Here is a 22,500-nt window from a genome sequence, read left to right on the forward strand (position 1 = left end):
ATGACAGTTATAAAGCAACTTGAACACGTCAGAAATGACTGGATTTCCTGACTTTGTGGTTGTAGTCCAGGTCGCACACCCGCATCAGCCCCCAGATATAGTCCCCCATTTAATTTTCTCATTGTAGTAGCCCTGGTCCCTCCGCTCTATCTCCTTCACATCTTGGCGTAATCGCTCGCCTTGTTCTTCTGAGGTGGCGCCCATATTGCCCTTGAATGTGTCCAGGTGAGCGTCCAGCATATGAAGTTTAAGGGACATCCTGCATCCCATGGAGCTTATTAGAGAACTCGGTAGACTCAAAGTATCTTCTCTATCTGAGGTTCAACAAAAATCCCATCTTTGATTTTGGCCTCAGATAACTTGGGGAAAACTCAAAAAGGTACTTAAAAGCGCTGAGAGCCTTCACGAACCGTTTCATCAACCCCAGCTTAATGTGCAGTGGTGGCATGAGCTCAGTCCCGGGATCAACCAGTGGCTCCCACATGGCGTTCCGGGTCCCAGCTACAAATTCTGTTCGCTACTCCCAGTTCTTCCTATTGTAGTGGTCAGAGGTGGCTCTGTTCTCCCAAAGGCAGAGGAAGCATTGGAATTTGATAAAGCCTCCCTGGAAACCAAGTAAGAAAGCCAACATCTTAAAGCCTTCAATGATTTCCCAATTGTACTGGTTGTATTGCAGAGCTTACAGGAGAACTTTCACACTGTAGTAGTCTTCCATCATGCAGATTGAATGAGCTAGGAGCATTGTCGGGAACTTGTTTTCATTGTGGACTGTCTACGAAGAGCCGCCACTCCTTGGGCACAAACGGCACCTCAATAACATCAAACAGTCCAGACATATCATGACAGAAGCAGAGGCCATCCCTAAGAGTGTAAAAGCCTAAGAAAGGTTCGTTCTGACTTCTCTGGCTTGTCACCTGCACCTCCTCCTTAACCAAATTCCAATGCTTCATCCTGGAGATGAATAGCTCTGCATTGGACTTGGTCAGACCCATATCAGTGACCATGTCATTTACTTATTTTTAATTTGGGAAGTGAGGAACTTTCTCTGGTACCTCAAGCAGATAAGCCAAGTTCTCAGCATCCATCTCCCCCTCTTTATCAAAATACTTGTCTTGGAGTTCACCTGGAGCAGGTGGCACTGGCACAGGATATTTGGAGCAGTGAAGAATTGGAGCAATTTATAATGGAAAACCTGGGTAATGCACAGCACCAGAATTCTTTCCTTTCCGCCGCTTGCTAATATCCGCCATGCAAAATAAGCACTTTGTGTAGTGGTCTGTTGGTTCTAGTCAGGCCCGTGGATTGGAGAATTTCAGGGACTTTTTCTCACCTCACAGCCACCCTCCTGTGTCCTCTTACAGTGCTCACAACATTAGTGAGAGGCCCAGGGATTGCCATGGTCCCCAACTGGCATCCCCGAAGTACTTCTGGTAGGCTTCACAAACCTTCATGGACGTTTCCAAGGATTTTTTTTGTCTTTCTTCTTTATACGTTCGCCGCATATATAACAGAAAGAGTCAGGGGAGTGCCGGGAACCCCTTGAAGCCATCTGAAAATACAAAAATATATGTAATCATGAAATATGGATCTTATAGATCTGAAAGTACAAATTACAAACATGTTAAATGAACATACACGTATTAAATTAGTAGGGTGATTCAGGCTATAGTCATCAAATAAAAAAAAATAGTTTTAGCACCAAATTGCATCAATTGCACTCGAAAATATGACATAAATTACTTTTACTGCAAATTCAAACCTTGATTAGGTTGAATGCTAGTGGCTAGCCGAGAATTTTTACAAACCCAAACTTATAAATGTTTAATAGCCTTTTTTATCTATGCGGGACCTAAGTGACATGAAAAAGTTATTACAAGCCAAGAACAATATATATATTATATATATATATATATATATATATATATATTTTTTTTTTTTTTTTTTTTTTTTTTATTTTTTTTTTCTATGGCACCGAGCAAAACGTGCCTTTACAACTGTCGGTGTCTTCCACTGTTTATTCAACCATACTCTGCGTGTAAGACCGTTTCGGCCAGTGACAAACGTACGTCGACATATGCTCTTTAAAGTGCAATATCGGTTAACGGTTGGATACTGACTTCTATTAAAATTTATTCTTTTTATTATTACCGAGAAACACGCGTCCCCTTCTTTACGGTGTTCTACTCAAGTACAGTATGGACATAGATCTGTTAACCCATAACACCACCTTTGCCCGATGTGTTTGGACTCCCGTGACAAGTAAAAGTCACTGGTAGATGCGGAGTAACATAAGAACATAAGAATGAAGGAGACTGCAAGAAACCATAAGGCCTACACTAGGCAGTTCCGTATCCATCACCACCTGTCATCCCCATCCATAAAGTTGTCTAATCGTTTCTTAAAACAACTGATAGTTTCAGCGCTTACTACATGGTTGCAGTGAGTCCTCCTTATACAGTAATTCTTTATCCGGTAAATTCACATACATACATATACCAAGGCTTTTTCTCCTTTACAAGGAAGGTAGCCTTTTTCTTTTTGGCTACCTCCCTCGTAAGGGGGAAAAAGCCTTGGTATATGTATGTATGTATTACAGAAACCACAGGAAAAATAAAGTCGGAATACTAAACGTTTTCGTCCATTACGACATCCTCAGAGTACAAGAAAGAGAAATAGAACATAATATTTATACAGAAATTAGAAAACTGGGGAAGGTTATAGCCACATAAAAGCTTCACACAATATACATATTGTATATTGTCACGCGTTATTGTGATTATTTTTGCAGTATGTATGTATATGAATTTACCGGATAAAGAATTACTGTATAAGGAGGACTCACTGTACTAAGTTTATTCCATTCGTTGAAACATCTAATACAGTAACACCCTTGACGTTTTTATTCAGCAGGGAAGACGATGGGGATGTCATCGTACCACAGACGTCCCTCACAACAACCGCCGCTGCAGCGACACACTTCACATGTTTTGTTCACTTCAGCTTGAAAGGATGTCAGTGGAATGGATAAGTAAATTGCATGAGAATCTCCGAGGTATCATTGTGGTTACACTGGGGGGCAACGATTCTTTGTACTTAGAGTGTCCATGACGAGCGTTTTCGGTGACAGTCATCCAGATAAATCTTCCAAGCGGAGTTACAGATCGCGATTTCAGTAGCAATTGGGTAAAGATCATCAGTCAAATCCCATCGTCTAAAATCTTAAAGAATAAGTATGTTGAACCCTTTTATAGATAATGACAAACAATATCTTTGTTCTAAAACACAAAACTAATAGAAACAGCCTAGATTCTGTTCGATTTTTTTTTTCTTTTTTTATAGCAAATCTAATGCAAGCTCGTGTGGATTATCTTGCAGCAAATTTACAAAAGCAAAGAAATAACAACGGCATTTCGGCGCTTTCTAAAATACCGACCTCTGGTGGCCGAAAATTTCAGAGCCCAGATCCGAAAAAATAGGTACGATGTCCAACATGAAATCACCATCAACGGTTGTGTTACACACAGGAAGAGTAGGAACCACTTGATGTACTGGGAAAAGGCAGTTCTGGTACACGAGCCCCATAAAGTCCGGAAAAATGTCTGGGAGCAAACATCATCTAAGGGTCCAACACGATTGAATGAAATGCAGGCACGCTTAACATTACACCACACTTGATCCCTTTGTTTCTAATTGCAAACAAAATCTTGGAAAGATATCCCTAGCTATCCCTCATACCTTATTTCCTCTCTCATGGTTTTGTCCATCAACAGTGGACAAAAGTCCCCATCACCTTATTTCTTACAATTACGTATTTGTTCATCGGCGGTGGACAAATGTCCTCCTGCATACGGACAATTACTCCCCATCCTTCTTAACCTTCCTTAGGTTCCAGTGCAGCGGTTCTTAATCTGGGTTACCTGTACCCCCAAGGGGTACAAAACCTTGAACCTGAGGGGTACGAGACATGATAGCCAGTGCATGGTACTCTATATTTATTACGAGAAAGCAAAGCAAGGTTTGTATCACTTATCCTTTACGTATGTTTGCATTGTATTTGTATTGGATGGGGGTACGAGACATGATAGCCAGTGCAATGACACTGTATATCTACAATGAGAAAGCAAAGAAAGGTTTGTATCACTAATCCTTTACGTATGTTTGCATTGTATTTGTATTGGATGGGGGTACGAGACATGATAGCCAGTGCAATGGCACTGAATATTTACAATGAGAAAGCAAAGCAAGGTTTGTATCACTAATCCTTTTCATATGTTTGCATTGTATTTGTATTGGATGGGGATACGAGACATGATAGCCAGTGCATGGTACTGTATATTTACAGTGAGAAAGCAAAGAAAGGTTTGTATCACTATCTTTTTCATATGTTTGCATTGTATTTGTATTGGGTGGGGGTACGAGACATGATAGCCAGTGCATTGTACTCTATATTTACTATGAGAAAGCAAAGCAAGGTTTGAATCACTATCCTTTACATATGTTTGCATTATATTTGTATTGGATGGGGGTACGAGACATGATAGCCAGTGCATGGTACTGTATATTTACCATGAGAAAGCAAAGCAAGGTTTGTATCACTATCCTTTTCATATATTTACATTGTATTTGTATTGGATGGGGGTACGAGACATGATAGCCAATGCAATGGTACTGTATATTTACAGTGAGAAAGCAAAGCAAGGTTTGTATCACTAATCCTTTTCATATGTTTGCATTGTATTTGTATTGGATGGGGGTACGAGACATGATAGCCAGTGTATGGTACGGTACATTTACAATGAGAAAGCAAAGCAAGATTTGTATCACTATATTTTTCATATGTTTGCATTGTATTTGTATTGGATCGGGGTACGAGACATGATAGCCAGTGCAATGGTACTGTATATTTACAATGAGAAAGCAAAGCAAGGTTTGTATCACTAATCTTTTTCATATGTTTGCATTATATTTGTATTGGATGGGGGTACGAGACATGATAGCCAGTGCAATGACACTGTATATTTAAAATGAGAAAGCAAAGCAAGGTTTGTATCACTATCATTTTCATATGTTTGCATTGAATTTCTACTGGATGGGTGTACGAGACATGATAGCCAGTGCAATGGTACAGCATATTTACAATGAGAAAGCAAAGCAAGGTTTGTATCACTAATCCTTTTCATATGTTTGCATTGTATTTGTATTGGATGGGGGTACGAGCCATGATAGCCAGCGCAATGGCACTGTATATTTACAATGAGAAAGCAAAGCAAGGTATGTATCACTAATCTTTTTCATATGTTTGCATTGTATTTGTATTGGAACGGGATACAAGGGGTACGGGGCACTGAACAGGTTAAGAACCGTTGCTCCAGTGACTTTCCCCCGTTCTTTCCGGGTCCTTCTATGCATACTCATAGATTTGTGTACCACGTCTACCTCGAACCTCAAGTCTCCAGCCCCCATGCCTCCTAAACCACGTCACAAACTCCTTAAAAAGCGCTCAGTGGCAATAGCCCCCTTTTATACACAATTATACTTTCTTTTTCCTACAGACTTCTCTTCCCTTCCCACAAACACCGATCCCGCGAAGGCGGGTGGTCTGTCATAGGTAGTCCATGTACTTGATAAAGGTCTAACAAACTAAACGTCTTACTAATAAAAGTTTCGTCCTCAAATGGTGTTTCTCTTGTTAGACTTGTCGTCAACAGTCAGTTACATGCAACAACGGTAATAATAACAACAATAACGATAAATAGATCAACGAATGAATACATTTACCAAGAAAAAATAGAATTAATTCCTTTCATCCATCAATACAATATACCAGTTTCGTTGCAGCAAGGTCCACCTTATTTCACCCATTTAAGTGGTGTGTAACTTGCACTTTCGATTCATGAGTAGTCCACTTAAATTGAAGTCATCTCAATTGTATGACATTCCACGACAACACTTATACAATGCGATATCGTCATGAAACGGGTTACCCTACATCTTTTGATACACGAACATTGTATGTCAATTACCAAGGGATTATTCTATACCCCTACCTCTCACCCACTCCCTCTCTTCCCCCTCCTCTCTCTCTCTCTCTCTCTCTCTCTCTCTCTCTCTCTCTCTCTCTCTCTCTCTCTCTCTCTCTCTCTCTCTCTTTCTTTCTCCCTCTACTCTCTCTCTCTCTCGTTCTCTTCCCCATCTCTGTCTTCTTTTCCGTCACACACGCACCTACGCACACACACACATGCACATACATGTATACGCACACACACATACACATGCGAGTACATGCATACACTCATACACAATAGTTCAGTCGGTCGAGCGTCGACTTTGCTTTCTCGCAAGCCTCGGTTCGAATCCGGGGACGACTGTCGGAATTATTTACACACCTCGTGGCGCTGTGGTTAGAGTTCTCGCCTGCCACTATGACGGTCCGGGTTCGACTCTCGCCCAGGGCTGAAATAATTTCAGTATCGCTGCGCTGCGGGATGTTACTCCAACTCTCGTGGGCAGGGAGTTGGGTGTGTGTGTGTGTGCGTGTAAGGTCACAGTATTACCCATAGATCGGTCATAGGAGCTCTGAGCTCTCATCCGGGAGGTTAATAATTGTCGATCACAAGTCCAACACGTGATCCAAGACCATGGTGAATCACACACGACTCGTGACGCAGTGGTAGAGTTCTCGGCTGCCACTACGGCGGTCTGGGTTCGAATCCCGGCCAGGGCTGAAATAATTTCAGTATCGCTGCGCTGCGGGTTGTTACTCCAGCTCTCGTGGGCGGGGAGTTGGGTGTGCATGTAAGGTCACAACATTACGCATAGATCGGTCATATATGAGCTCTGAGCTCTCTTCCGGGAGGGAAATAGCTGTCGACCACGAGTCCAACACGTGATCCAAGACCATGGTGAATCAGATGCATACACAATAGTCTCTATATTTCTTAATGGTAAACCAATTCACAAGGGAGGAATCAATAAGTTGAAATAAGACGGGACTAAATGTAATAAATAAATAAATAAATAAATAAATAAATAAATAAATAAATAAATAAAAAATTCTTGTATTTCCAAAATAAAAATACTCTGAAGAGGAAGTAATAACTAGAAGCAGTGTTAAGCGACATAAAACTAGATATGCAGAAAGTACAAGAATTGTTGGAAACACAAAGTACAAGAATTGGTGGAAACACATTATGTAAAAGAAACTATGTAACCTGATGCGACCTCAAACACATGCATGAACTAATTTCATGTTGAGAAGGGCCCTAAATTACAACCCAACGTCCTTGACAAACATAATAGTTAAATGTGCGGGATAATTGTGGAACACAGGTGGATACGACATTGAGGCTAGTGGATCTGCTGCTTTGAAAGAGAGGAAGATCTTGGCAGATAACCAATTTGTCTCCAGCAAAGGGATGTCATGTGTTTCAAACTTGTTTAGTTTTTACTCTAAGGCAGTATATCTCAACCTTTTTACCCTTGCGTAACATTTAAAATAAATTCCATGTCTCAAGGAACCCCTGAGCAAAAAAACACATATACCATATCTTTCTCATGTTATTTTCATCATAATAATAGGTTAGATAGGATGATGTCTATATCACATTATTACAATAACCAAGAATATGTCGTGCGTGTTTAATTATATTACGTATAGGAAATCAAATAAAAAAAAAATCAAAAGTGCATGAGCCTATCTCACTAGTTCTCGCGGAACCCTTAGGGACCTTTTGCGTCCGGGGAACGAATGTTAGGCATACTGTTGAAATGTTATTAGAGAAGTATAGGTTTCTGTAAGTCAAATCATAATCTAGTTATTCAAATAGAAGTTGAAGGTTAGGATGTGGGAGGAAAAATAGCCCAGTGTGATAGCCCTTTCAACTAACACAACAATAGAAGAAAGATGAGATGTGATTGTAGTGTTTCAGTTAAATAAATGAAAAAAAGATCGACGAGAAAGACTTTTTTTGTGGCACAGAAGAAATGCCAGAGGACATGGGAATTAAGAGAGACAAGGCGTTTGAAAGATATAAAGTCTAATTCTCCATACGGATGTAGAACAATGTGGAAGAAGTAATAGTGCAGTCAGACAGAAACGGGCCACATTATTATGACCCTCACAGCCAGGTAAATACAAATAAATAAACACAAACACACACACACACACACACACACACACACACACACACACACACACACACACACACACACACACACACACACACACACACACACACACACAAAGAATTGGACAAACTTAGGTTTAAGAAGGAAATATTCAAGAACCGGTTTCCCAACAGGGTGGTTAACGAATGGAATATGTTTAGTAACAATATGGTGAGGGCTAAAACAATTGGTTGCTTTAAGAGAAGATGAGATAACTTTATGGATAGGAATGACAGATGGTAAGGGTCCTGAAACTACCAAGTGCAGGCCTTATGGTCTCTTGTAATCTCCTCAATTTTTATGTTATTATGTTGCCTCAGTTGGAACAAATCGTCATCTTTTAATCAGAAAAGTATAAGAACATAAGAATGAAGAAGACTGCAAGAGACCATAATGCCTACACTAGGCAGTTCCATATGAAGTATGTACAGAATGCATGGACTCCTTCCACACTGGACTACATTCTTTCTTTTATCCTGGCCGCTGCCAGGCAATTTTGTTAATTTCTGTAGGAGTCTCTTGTTAGTATATGGATACCGAGTGACATAGGTCTAACACCAATAAATACAAAGTCCAAAGATCACAAAAACAAAATCGTCCGAAGATACAAATTAGTTATCGATGCTATGGAATCCTGTACTTCTAAGAACCATGTCTTCTCCTAGAAAGTAATCTTTATTACATATACCAAAAGGTCCTCTCCTTCTTATTGTGTTTGTTATATTTTGAGTCTGGGGGGTTGAGCTGTCATTTATCATCAAACTTTATGGAGATGATAGGTGGTAAAAGACATGGAACTGTCTAGTGTAGGCCCTGTGGTCTCTTGCAATCTCCTCCGTTCTTCTATTCTTATGTTCTGTTTAGGAATTACCCTGAAGCTGAAAAAGAAACCAACTGAATTTATCCACTACTAAACTAAGTATGCCACAGGTGTAAAAGGTTTAAGTAATTTTAACCCTTCCCTTTAGGATTACTATCTACACCGAACAAAAGACTATCACTATGGACTACCTAGGTAAGACCACCCGCTCTTGCGGGATCGGTTTTGTGGGGAAGAGAAGTCTGAAGGAAAATGAAAAGATAGTCGTGTATAAAAGGGGGTCATTGCCACTTAGCGCTTTTGAGGGATACTTACTAAGACGGTGGCGCTTTAGTATGTGGCCTACCTTTTTGAAACTGCTTTAGTATGTGGCCTACCTTTTTGAAACTGCTTTAGTATGTGGCCTACCTTTTTGAAACTGCTTTAGTATGTGCCCTACCCTATTTGAAACTGCTTTAGTATGTGGCCTACCTTTTTGAAACTGCTTTAGTATGTGGCCTACCTTTTTGAAACTGCTTTAGTATGTGGCCTACCTTTTTGAAACTGCTTTAGTATGTGGCCTACCTTTTTGAAAATGCTTTAGTATCTGCCCTACCTTTTTGAAACTGCTTTAGTATGTGGCCTACCTTTTTGAAACTGCTTTAGTATGTGGCCTACCCTATTTGAATGTGTCCTACCTCAGGGAACATCTAAAACAAACAACAATAGTTTTTTTTTATTTAAACCTAACCTAACCCAACCTAAACTAACCTAAACTAACCTAACCTAACCTAACCTAAACTAAACTAACCTAACCCTAACCTAATGTAACCTAAACTGCAGAGCAGGGTGCGTTCCTCGGTACGTTGAATAAGTAGGCCACATATTATACTAGAGAAAAAAAATCGTAGGCCGCATATTAAAGTAGCACTATTAAAACTTGTACTGTGACTCAGGAGGCATGGGCAGGAGACTTGGAAAACGCGGATTGCACCTATTCCAACCAAAAACGGGGAAAATGGTCGGAGACATAATTGTAGAGAAAGACAGAAACACGGAAAAAAATACGGGAGGTAAGCTGAAATGAGAGGATGTTGTATGAGGGAAATTTAGAAAGGAAGTGAATTTTAGTCGAATAAACATGTGCATATGCGCGTGATTTTGTTCGTGGGAAGTATGTGTATATATCTTACGAGAATAGAGTAGAAATCACTTCTCGCTCTCCCCTGCCCTCTCCCTTCCGTGCACGACCTACATCGAAAAGGGAGAGGACGGGGAAGGAAGTCCCTAGTGAATATGATGGGTGATATTCACACCGAACTACATACCGCAACTAGACAGGACTTAAGTAAAAGGTGACGTCATACTGGAAAGATCACCCCCACTACCTCCACCACCACCTCCACCACCTCCTCCCTTTCACCCGTTCACTGCTTGGGGGGATAATTGAGTAAGATAGGCCGTTAGTACCTAGAATGATGGAAAAAGTATCACCCAATACGGTTTGAACCGCGCGGAAACCGCGGATGTAGGGCACAGTCAAGGAAAAACTGCGCGGTTGTGTGTATACGCCTCCACTGAGTTACATTGTAACTGATCCGCGGCGGCTGAAACCGACAGTGTGAACAGTGCCTTTGAATGCCCGTGCCCACGGTGGAATAGATCGTATTGTGCTAATCCAGGTCGTGAATAAAGCAGTGTGGTTGGAATATACAAGTATGTGGCACACATATCCTCATGGCATGCGGTGTGTCACGCTATCCCAGAGTAATGGAAAGTAGTGAGGGAGTGATTGACCACAGGTGTGCAAACAGATGTGGGCAGCTGCAACCACACTTGTCCCCAAGGTAAGAGTGTTGAGTCTTCAACACAGCTACGTACGATACGTACTATGCGTTACTATACGCTACGTATTATAATCCAGCTCAGCACAGGTCACTATACACGGCCTAAAGGTAGGATTCATCAAGACGTAGATCAAATCGCGATCGGAAACGGAAAGTAAAGCATCGATGAAGTATGTAAGGGTGTTGAAGGGATAAAGGTTTGATTGCTGGTAACGGTCTTGTTTGACACTAGACTTCCACCCGAAGTGCTTCTTACCACCGGACAGATCCATCAGCTTCGCCCTCTGCGTTAGGACGATCAGAAATATCCAGAAACTCTCAGAGATCAATGTGAAACTCTCGTGCCCAAGAGGCAAGATTGAGTCGTGATGCATCACGGAGATATACATCAAATATCTCATCACATATCTCGATGCCTTCCACAGTCAGACGATTAAAAACTTTCTACTAATACGGTCTTTTGGATCATAAATGAATGCGTGTTCTCATACATACAAGCACACGCACGAACACACACACACACACACACACACACACACACACACACACACACGCACGCACGCACACACACACACACACACACACACACACACACACATATACAATATATATATATATATATATATATATGTGTGTGTGTGTGTGTGTGTGTGTGTGTGTGTGTGTGTGTGTGTGTGTGTGAGTGTGTGTGTGTAAGAATGAAGGAGACTGCAAGAGACCGTAAGGCCTACTAGGCAGTTCCATGTCCATCACCACCTTTTCTACAACCAATAGTTTCAGCGATCACTACATGGTTATTAAGTCTATTCCATTCGTGGACTACTATATTAGTACGCCTATTTCCTTTTAAATCTAACTGTGTCCAGTTTGAATCCATTACTGCCTGTCCTGCCCTGTCGTCTTAATATGATGACCTCGTATGCATCTCCCCTTCTTAAAGCCTTTGATCCACCTGAACACTTCCATTAGATCACCCCCGAACTCTGCGTCCTTCCAGAGAGTGTAAGTTAAGGTGCCTAAGCCTCTCTTCGTAAGGTAAATTTATGAACTCATGTATCATTTTGGTCATTCTACACTGTACTGATTCTAGTGAATTGATATCCATTCTATAGGACGGAGATCAAAATTGTACCGCATAGTCAAGGATGGGTCTAACTAGCGCTAGAGTTTGATAACTACCTCTGCACTTTTATTCGTAACGATCCTAATGCTCTGTTCGCTCTATTCCTGTCGCAAGTGCAATGTTTCCTGGATTTAAGGTCGGGACTGACTAGAACTCCCAAGCCTCTCTCGCAATCAGTTTTCTCTAAAAAGGTGTTATCTAAGGTATACCTGCTTTCTGGGTTGTGCAAATATAAGTTTAACACACTGCACATTGAGATACTGAAGTCCATTTGCCATTTCACTGACGATGTGAACAATTTGTTAAGATCTTCCTGCAGTATCTCGGCATCTTCTCCTGAAATAATTTGGTGTCCTATTTCAGTGTCGTCCGCAAACTTACTAACATGACTACAAATCCCATTGTCCAAGTCGTTTATATACATAATGAACAATAAGGGACACAAAACCGAGCCCAGGGGAACTCCACTAGTAACACTCCCCCATTTGGTTTTTACACCGTTTATGGTGACCCGATGTTTTCTGTCGCTGATCCAGGCTCTAATCCATTACACTTTTCCTCCTATGCCATAGATTTTGACTTTAATTAGTAGTCTCAAGTGGGGTACCTTGTCGAACGCTTTTCTAAATCGTGTGCGCGTACACACACACACACACACATACATGTGTGCACGCACACACACACACACACACACATATACACACAAACACACACACACATACATACACACACATGCATACACACACACATACCTATACACACACATACACACACACAAACACATACACACACATAGACACACGCACACACACACAAACACACTCACACACACGCATATACAAACACACACGCACACACACACATGCACAGGCGTACGCACACACACACATGCACAGGCGTACGCACACACACACACACACACACACGCACGCACAACACACACAAACGCGCATACACATATACATACATACAAACACGCAAACGCACACACACACACTCACACACAGACACACACAAAAAAACACACACACACATATAACGTGCGATAAAGTCACATGAGTTTCTTCATTGCTGGAAGGCACCACAAGTATGAATCTTATACCATCCACCGTCCCTTCCTTCCCTTCCCCAACCTCATAACTCCGTAAAAGGCAACAAAGTGGAACGGAGAGATGGGACTAAAGATCCTGTTCTCCATATGTTTATCCTAAAAAAAAAAAAAAAAAAAAAAAAAAAAAAAAAAAAGGCAAAAGAAGGTCTGGGAGGACTCCAAGGAGAACCCTAATAACTGGTTCATTAAATATGCATGTTTGAGGCAAATACGAAATCAAAAGGGAAAATTGACGATTTGTTTATGACAAGGAAAATGGATGTGTCAGGGTTAGATAAAGCTAAGTAGATGGGGAGGGGCGAGTATGAGTTTGGGAGTGAGGAAGGACGGGCTGTCGGGGTTGATGACGAGGCGAGGGAGGGAAAGAGAGGCTCTGCTGGTAAATGATGAAATAGGAAAGTGAGTGGCTGAGTAGACGGAGTTGTCTTCGAGGTTATGTGGGCGAAGGTGAAACTGACATGGAAGATGCAAGTCTTTGTGAGTGCATATACTCTTGGTAAAAAGACAAGTGAAGAGGACAGGGAGACATTTTGGATCGAGTGAAGTGAATATTTAGGGAGATTTGGGAGGAGTGTAAATATAGTGGTGTTGGGGATCTCTAGAGTAGAGGAAAGGGTAGGTAAGAATCTGAGTGGAGAAGTAATGTTGGTGATGTGTTTAGAAAGGGAGCTGATGATAGCAAGCACAATGTTCATGACAAGACCCAAGCATACATATACATGAGTAAGTGTGATGGAGGGAGGGTTCATAGATCATTAGTGAACTCGAATGAAGGACTGGACGAACCTTAGACGTTCATGCTTTCGAGGGAGAAAGTGGAGAGCGTCAGATTATTTCTTGGTAGAAAGGAAATTGAGAAGGGAGTAAAAGTAGATGGGGAGAAAACGAGTAGAGGGTAGAGAGGTCCTGAAAGTAAACTAATTGAATGGGGAGGAACGGAAGAAAGAAAACAGAAGAACCTGAGAGACAAGTAAGAGATTGTGAAGAATAAAGAGGTGTGTTTCAAGGAGGAAGTGACAATGTGTGCTAAGATAGTACGTAGGACGAGGAAGATGGAAAGGAACAGAAAGAAATGTAGTGAATGCAAGAATGAAGAAGTTAGGGCAGTGGTAGAGTAGTATACGAGAGGTACAAGAGGCACAAGAAGAGATGAATTGGGGGACAAAGTGAATGACATATGCATCAGAGAAGAACTTGACAGTAAATTTTGAAAAGAATAAAAAATGAAGAAAATGGAGATGTAGAGGGTGTGAGTCAGGTAGCGAAGAAAAGGTAAAGGATGCATATGGACATATGTAGAAGTGAAGGCTGCAAGTGAAAGATGGGTAAACTATTTTAGAGAATTGTTGAGTGTGGAGGTTACAGAGGAATAGACTGTGAAGGTGGAAGGAGCTAAGAAAATGAATGTGATGGAAGGGGGAAATGGCAGGGCTATAGGAAAAGATGAGGCGCAAGGAACATAAGTGATAAAAACTGGTATGGCACATAGGTTGGATGTGTATCATGTGGGGTATCTGACAAATGGAGGAATAATTATAGTGGATTAGCTGGTGAGGTTGTTTAATGTCTACCTAAGTAGATGGGATGTTACGGGAAGCAGAGGAAAGGAGATGGCTAATGAGAGTGGAAGGAAGTATGATGTGAGTAAATTGTTGTTTGCTGATGTAGCAAGGATTGGGGGAGCTGGGACGGAGTAAGTTGTAGAGTAAGGGAAGCAAAAATGTCTTGGAGGAATGAAAAGTGTCTTGAGAAATAAGAATCTGGGGATAGACGCAAAGAGAAGATTATATGAAGGGTTGATTGAGCCTACGACACTGTATGAATCAGGGACTTGGAATGTAAGGGAGACAGAAAGGATTATAGGTAGATAGAATGAGAAATGAAGTGGCGAGGAGAGCGAGGGTGGAAAGGGAGCTGGTAGAAAGGAATGATGAAAAAATACTTGGATGATTTGGGCACATTGAAAGAATGAGAGAAGAAAGATTGGCAAAAAGTGTGGAAGGCAGAAGTGGATGGAGTGAACTTGAAGGGATATATGGACAGGGTGAAAGGAGCCTTGGTTAAAAGAGTAATGTCTTTCGAACAGGGAAGAAAGAGGGCAAGAGGTAAGAATGAGTGGAGAACGGTTGTGAATGAATGGTAAGGGTTTCCCCTCGTCGTCTCTATTTCCGCGTGAGGGGATGAGCGGGGGAGGTCGCTATGTAAATGAGTCGGTAGAGTTAAACTAGCTTCTACTGTTGGGTCCTACTGTGGATGAGCTATGTCCTGTTGCGTTGCTTTTGACCATGGCGGTGGGAGGGGCCCAGTGATGACTCTTCACTCACAAGAAGCTAAGGTAAAAGAGAAACAAATTTGAGTTTTCGATGGGTGTGGGGGAGTAATTTTATGACCGACTACTAATCTTCGACATTTATCACCTAGACTGAAACAAATGAAGTCTGATCCACATGCTGTGGAACAGGAACAGGACTGAAAAGGTCTGTTCTACGTCTGGTGCGAAGACAAAGAGGCGGCACTCACGGGGCGTTTCCTCGAGTCAACAATTACTCTCGCAAAACCATGAGGAAGTCGACGAGGACACAACACACCAACGTGCAAAAGTCACACATATAATATAGAGTCACAAGGGTGAATCAGATAAGGTCATATTAAGACAGCAGGGCAGGACTTGTAGCAATGGACTTAAACTGGATAAATTTATACTTAAAAAGGCAATAGACAAGAACTGGTTTACTAATAGCATAATTAACGAAAGGAATAGATTTAGTTGCCATTTAGTGAACACTGAAACTATCGGTTGTTTCAAGAGAAGATCAGGTAATTTATGGATGGGAATGATAGCTGACAATGGACACGGAACTGCCCGGTGTAGACCTTATGGTCTCTTCCAGTCTCTTTCATGTTCTTATGTACATAAAAAGTGCATCAGAGGTGACATCTAGGGTACTTCGAGAGAGATGGATACAGGTAACATTGGAACCACACAATGCACTGTTTCACAACCTTATCAACGTCAAAAACCAAAAAGAACTATTCATTAGGCGGGCATAGTGTGTCGCAACGGTTGCTTCGATCATGATGCAGAATGCACTAGAGACTCAAAAGAAACTCACTAGCGGGGTGGACGAAAACAAAATGGCGGTCAGCCGCATAGACACGGCTTTAGCGCTGTACGAGCACGTCACGGAATGCCAACACAGTATAGACTGGAAGGTCTGAAGAAACTACACAAAGACAATTCCAAGGAGAGGAGACTATTCTTAGAGGCCTGATCAACCAAGGAGCACAGCATCAAAAGATCCATTGATTTAAGTCCAATTTACTCAGGAAGAAATAGTAATAACGCCTGGGAATTAAGACTTCCTAATATAGATAAATCAAAGTTTATATATATATACAGTATATATATATATATATATATATATATATATATATATATATATATATATAAATGCATATATGCGTGTGTGAAAGTATGTGTATGTACGTGCATACAAATGTATGTGTGTAAAGTATACATATACAGTATGTGTGCTTAGTGCTCTTTTTGCCTCAGGTGCTGGTCGTGGCGCCAGAACTTTCACTTTCCTGCCTCGACTCTGGAAGGAAGCTCCGTCCGTCGCCCGAAGGGATTTCTCAAGAAGACTAGATAGCTGTCGGGGGTTTTACCCAACCCTCAGTATCTGTACAATTAATCACATTTGTATAGATAAAAGGATACAGATGTAAATTAGCCCATCTTTAATGTATCTCTTACATCCAGCCAAAAACAAGTCTTTTATACAGCCAGTGATTCTATTTCTGTAAAATTACAGGTCATTGTAAACTAGCTCATCTCCAGCATATCCGCATGTTTAGACTAAGGAAGTCACTGTCTCTATCTCTATAAATTTCCAGACGCTGCTTCTTATTTCATTCATAAAATCAATTATACTTAATACTTACTAACATGGAGAAGAACACACACACACACACACACACACACACACACACACACACACACACACACACACACACACACACACACACACACACACTCAGGCCATAAACAATTTATGCACCGAAGAGAATGGTTTCGACGTCTATTATGCGTAGAAAGTGTGACCTGCTCTCTTCACCTGTTATGGATATTGGAGGACGCCCTCAGCTGGTTAAAGACCTACAGTGATGTATAGCAGGGATTAAAAAATGTACAAGTCAAGGATAGGTGTACCTGTAATGTTACATTATTTCCTTTTTCTCTTGTAAAAGACGGAGAGAATCATGTCTGATTCATTCACCTTTTGTATGTGTTAGCCAGAGTGTGGACAGCCTTGTGCACGAAATACCCACACACACACACGCGCACACACAAACGCACGTTGGTCAAGGACGTTGATTTATAAGTCAGCAGTACCTCTTTGTTTCCTTAAATGGCACATTCCCCCCTTCCAAAAAACTTGCAACCAGTTTATGTATTTTATTCCCCAATTTTTCTCTACAATATCACTATCCAATGTAAGATCACCGTCTGGCACTGAGGCTTCTCAATTTTAGATTCTAGAGTTGTTTAAACATTTCACGTGCTTCTACTACTATGTTGTTTATATCATCTTCCTTGTTTTCACACTTTCTTTCCTCAAACTTCCCTCACTTATTGAATAAAGGGTGGAAGATTTCTTTAACTACCTCAGTTTGCTTATCTTGCTTCTTGACCCTTCAATTCTCAACTTCAATATCCCTTTTCTATGCTGTGGATATCCATTAACAAAACTTTAAAGTCATGATTCAAAATACATTCTATTTGTTTTATATATATATATATATATATATATATATATATATATATATATATATATATTATATATATATATATGCATATATATATATATACACATACATATATATATATATATATATATATATACATTATATATATATGTATATATATATGAATATATATATGCATATATATATACACACATATATATATATAAATATATATATATATATATGTATGTATATATATATACATATATATATATATATATATATATATATATATATATATATACATATATAGATATATATACATATATATTGTTCTGAAACTTACGAGTACGTTGGACTTCTAAAATAAAAATATTCCAAGATGATATGAAGGATTCCCAAGACACTATATCTTTGGGATATTTGCTCACAGAATAAAATTATACAAGGTCATACAAATTTTATTCATGAAAACTGAAGAAACACAACTGGAAAGTTTAAAATTATTAATTAAAGTTAATAGGAATAACAAGATAATTATAACCAAGAACATATAATTGAATTAAGGATTTACAAATAAATTCGTTACATGATTCCAAGGTCTTAAACACAATTCTTTTATAACGGGGGTTGAAAGAGAATTAATTACAAAGAGATTCACAGTCCAGGCTTCCCGCGTCACTGCCATAGACTTCACACATACTCCTAATTACAAGCTGAGTTAAATATATAAACAAGGGGAGGAAAGATTGACTTAATTCGCAGACGTAACATCTCTACACCGTCCTACAGGACTGCCTAAATCTCACTACTTTAACGCGGGCAAAGCATCCCTTCCTCCTGTACAAAATCACCCCTGATTGGTCCAAAGAATCAGCATCTATGAAGTTTGAGCCTGATTGGCCAAGACAAACTAAACGTATTTGTACTCACGCTTGGTGACGCTTCTCGTACAAATACGATAGGAACGTATTATACACTACCTTGAACTTATACATAAATTTGCATTGTGTCAACAGAAAAACATAATACTAAATCGGTTTTACATGATTACAGAAGAATACACAAAATAATAATGCATCTTACCAACCTAAACATGATTCAATAGAATATTAAGACGTCGTCCCAAAACGTTTTGGATATCTCCCTACGCGTGACGTCTAGAACGTAACGTTCCATTCTCGTCCGTTGAGTGACTGATGTCTTTTCACCAAAATAATAATAATTTTCATACATTACATATATAGGATACTCATATATGTAGCTCTCTCTCTCTCTCTCTATATATATATATATATATATATATATATATATATATATATATATATGTATATATACAAAAATAATTATATAAGCTATATCTGCTTATGGGGTTGTGTAGCTCTACGTTTAACACGTCGCACTTTGAGATATTGAAGTCCATTTGCCATTTCACCGACCATGTGAACAATTTGTTAAGATCTTCCTGCAGAGTCTCGACGTTTTCTCCAAACCTAATTAGGCGTCCTATTTTAGTGTCGTCTGCAAACTTAATGACATCACTATTAATTTCATTGTCCAAGTCTATATACATAATAAATAATAAGGGACCCAAAACCGAACCCTGGGAAACTCCACTAGAAACACTCCCTCATTTGGATTTTACACCGTTAATGGTGACCCGCTGTTTTCTGTCACTGATCCAAGCTCTAATCCATTCAAATACTTTTCCTCTTAAGCCATAGGTTATTTAGTTGTTTGATGGGGCACCTTGTCGAACGCTTTGCTAAAGTCAAGGCAAATAACATCATAACTATCATTGTTATATGACGCCTTGTATACTTTAGTGTAAAAAGATTATTTCTCACAAATGATTAACCTTGGAGAAACTATGCTGTGAGTCACGAATCAAATTATTTCTCTCGATGTGATATCTGATTCTATTAGCTGTTATTGTTTCAAGTATTTCACCTATAACTAATGTCAAACTGATTAGCCGGTAATTGCATATAGACGATTTTTTTTTCTTTTTTTAACATGGACAACGTTTGCCTGCCCCTAAGCAATAGGCCCAAAACCAGCGTCTACCGATTTATCAAATATTTCCGTTAACTGGTCGTAGATTTCAAATTTACACTCTTTAAGCACTCTAGGAAAAAATCGTCTGCAGGGGATTTTGTGGCTTTAAGTCTTTCAATCTATTTGACTACTTCTAACTTACTAATGCTGATGTTAGATAGTCTACTTTCTTAATACCCACTGAAAATCGTATCGCAGTCAGGTACCATATCTAAACTCTCCTTCATAAACACGAGAGAAGATATTTGTTAAACGCCTCACTCATTTTTACCACGATTTTATCATGACATCTTCGTTTTTAATTTGGTCTATCCTTTTCTTATTTTTTGTTCTGTAGAGATGAAAAAAGCCCTTTGGATTGGATCTCGTTTGTCTGGCAACCTTAATTTCATAGTTACGTTTCGCTGTGCGTGCGTTCTGTTTAAACAGTCATGCCATATCGTTATATTTGGATCCAAGTTGTGTTTCCCCATTTTTTATTCTGGCGTAAAGTCCTCTTTTTTATCCCGATCTCATTTTTTACCCTGCCCGTCATCCATCTGGGAGTATTACTATTCTTCCGTATTGACTTGAGGGGAACAAATTAATTTGGTGCATTTAGAATTAAAAATGTTAGGTTATTGTACATTTCATCCAAATCACTGAAAAAGCTGTTGACCCCGCGCTTGTAAGTGACCTTACCCAAGGTACGTATATTAATCTCCGTGACCCGACACCTGACTGCGCTAATGACGTCCGGGTTGACCGTGTATTTTACCCCGTCACAACCCTATGGGTCGGTCTCGTAAGTGACCAATTGTCCTAAATACTTTCTCTTCAAAATTGGCTCTCTTAAGGTCCGCTACTAGAATGTTATTCGTACTATTCAATTCTTCCCATATAATACTAAATATGTTTTCTTGCTGATCGCTGGAACCTACAGTATCTCCCATTTTTACGTTTCTCGTTAGGTGTTCATTATTAGTTAAAATTAAGTCCAGAATATTCTCTCCTCTCGCAGGATCGGTAACCATTTGTTTTAGGAAATTATTCTGCACCACATCTAAGAAATTTTGCACTTCCTGATCTACTAAAATTTCCCAGTCAATGTTTCTATAATTAAAATCCCCCATGATCACAACGTTTTTGAACTGGGACGCCCTGCGAATTTCATGAATCAGGGGATCAGTCTGCTCAATGCTGATGTTAGGAGGTTTATATAGGACGCCAATAATAAGTTTCTTATTCTTGTTCTGTAGAGATGAAAAAAGCCCTTTGGATTGTTAACATACGGCAGTGAAGCTTAGTCCCTAAACACCAAATTAAAATGTCGCATTCAAGCAGCCGAAATGAGAGCCCTTATGATAATAAGAGGAGTGACAAGACGCGATAGATTAAGGAATGAGCGGATAAGACAGGAAATAGGAGTGATGTCAGTGTTAAATTTCATAGAAGAGTGGAAGATGAGGTGGTTTGGACACGTTATGAGAATGGAAGATTGGAGGTACCCAAGACAAATGCTGGAATGGGTACCCACAGGTAAAAGACCTGTAGGGAGACCCAGGACCAGATGGATTAAAGGTATTGAAGAAGCATTAGAAAGAAGAGACACAAACTTACCAGAAGTGAAAGAAAAAGAGACCTATGAGGATAGAGACGCATGGAGAAGTCTAGTGAAGAGCTGCCGCTGACAGGATTATTCCTACCAGGCGTAGGGTGAGAAAAGGTGAGTGAGAATTCTTGTCTATAATTTCCACCCAAATAGATTCCGTACTTTCCTCTTCTTTAATCAAATTGTTGATAATACAGTTACCGGTAGTTATGTTTTTAACGAAAAGTGCTACTTCTCCCCCACTTCTGCCTATCCTGTCCTTGTGAAAAAAACATATATCCTTCTATCTTGATCTCCGGAAGGAAATGTCTATCAGCCATATAGATCCAGGATTCAGTAATAGCTACAATATGAAATCTCTGTACGACTTTGATTTTCCATTCAGTTTTTGAATATAAATAAACTCTTGTGGATTTGAATGACAAAAGAAAAGATTTGCTTAGAATATTCGCTGCGCAGAGGGTTTCCTATCTTGATTGAACTTGTGACTGCTAATGGTAAGTTATGCCTTTATCCTGGCTGCTGTTAGGGAGTTTTACTTAACTGCAGGACCCCTTTCCTCCCCCACAAAAGGGTTGGAATGCATTACCGTGCTGAGGAAATACAGAGTATCTCTCAACATTAATCTCTTTTATGTTGTTGACCGGAAGCAGTGTGACCAAAGACCGGAAGAGAAAGGGCGGACGTATCCGATTTCAACACAAGAAATGTCTGTACACTTTTGCAAGCACGGAGGTGTGGTTTGTGTGTTTTGCAAAATAAAACACGTATTAAAGTTCCTTCATGTGTCGTACACAGTGAAAACTAGACCTAGGTAACAAATAGACCTAGCTCCATTGCAACAATAGAGGAATCGTCTATTGCAGTTCTTCTTTAGGAAACATTGGACAGATCACGGAGATCAAAAAGTTTGAGAGGAGTTCCTTGAGTCTACCCACTGTATAACAAAACGTATGAATATTATTAGTTATTGTTAAGAAAAATCCTAGATATATTTTTAATGCTAAGAAATAATGACAAAACAACAAAAAAATGCTTCCGCTTGTTATAAGTTTT

The 22,500-nt window shown here is 39.8% G+C and overlaps 1 protein-coding gene across 1 annotated transcript in view; it reads right to left on the bottom strand.

The window, feature by feature from the left end:
- Window positions 1-22,500, bottom strand: part of LOC143038846 (uncharacterized) — an 863,754-nt gene that overhangs the window by 378,016 nt on the left and 463,238 nt on the right. The gene's annotated exons all lie outside the window — the stretch shown is intronic.

The sequence above is a fragment of the Oratosquilla oratoria genome, chromosome 25 (assembly GCF_046742065.1).
Source record: "Oratosquilla oratoria isolate Oo_2021 chromosome 25, ASM4674206v1, whole genome shotgun sequence".
In the NCBI taxonomy this organism is placed as follows: Eukaryota; Metazoa; Arthropoda; class Malacostraca; order Stomatopoda; family Squillidae; genus Oratosquilla; species Oratosquilla oratoria.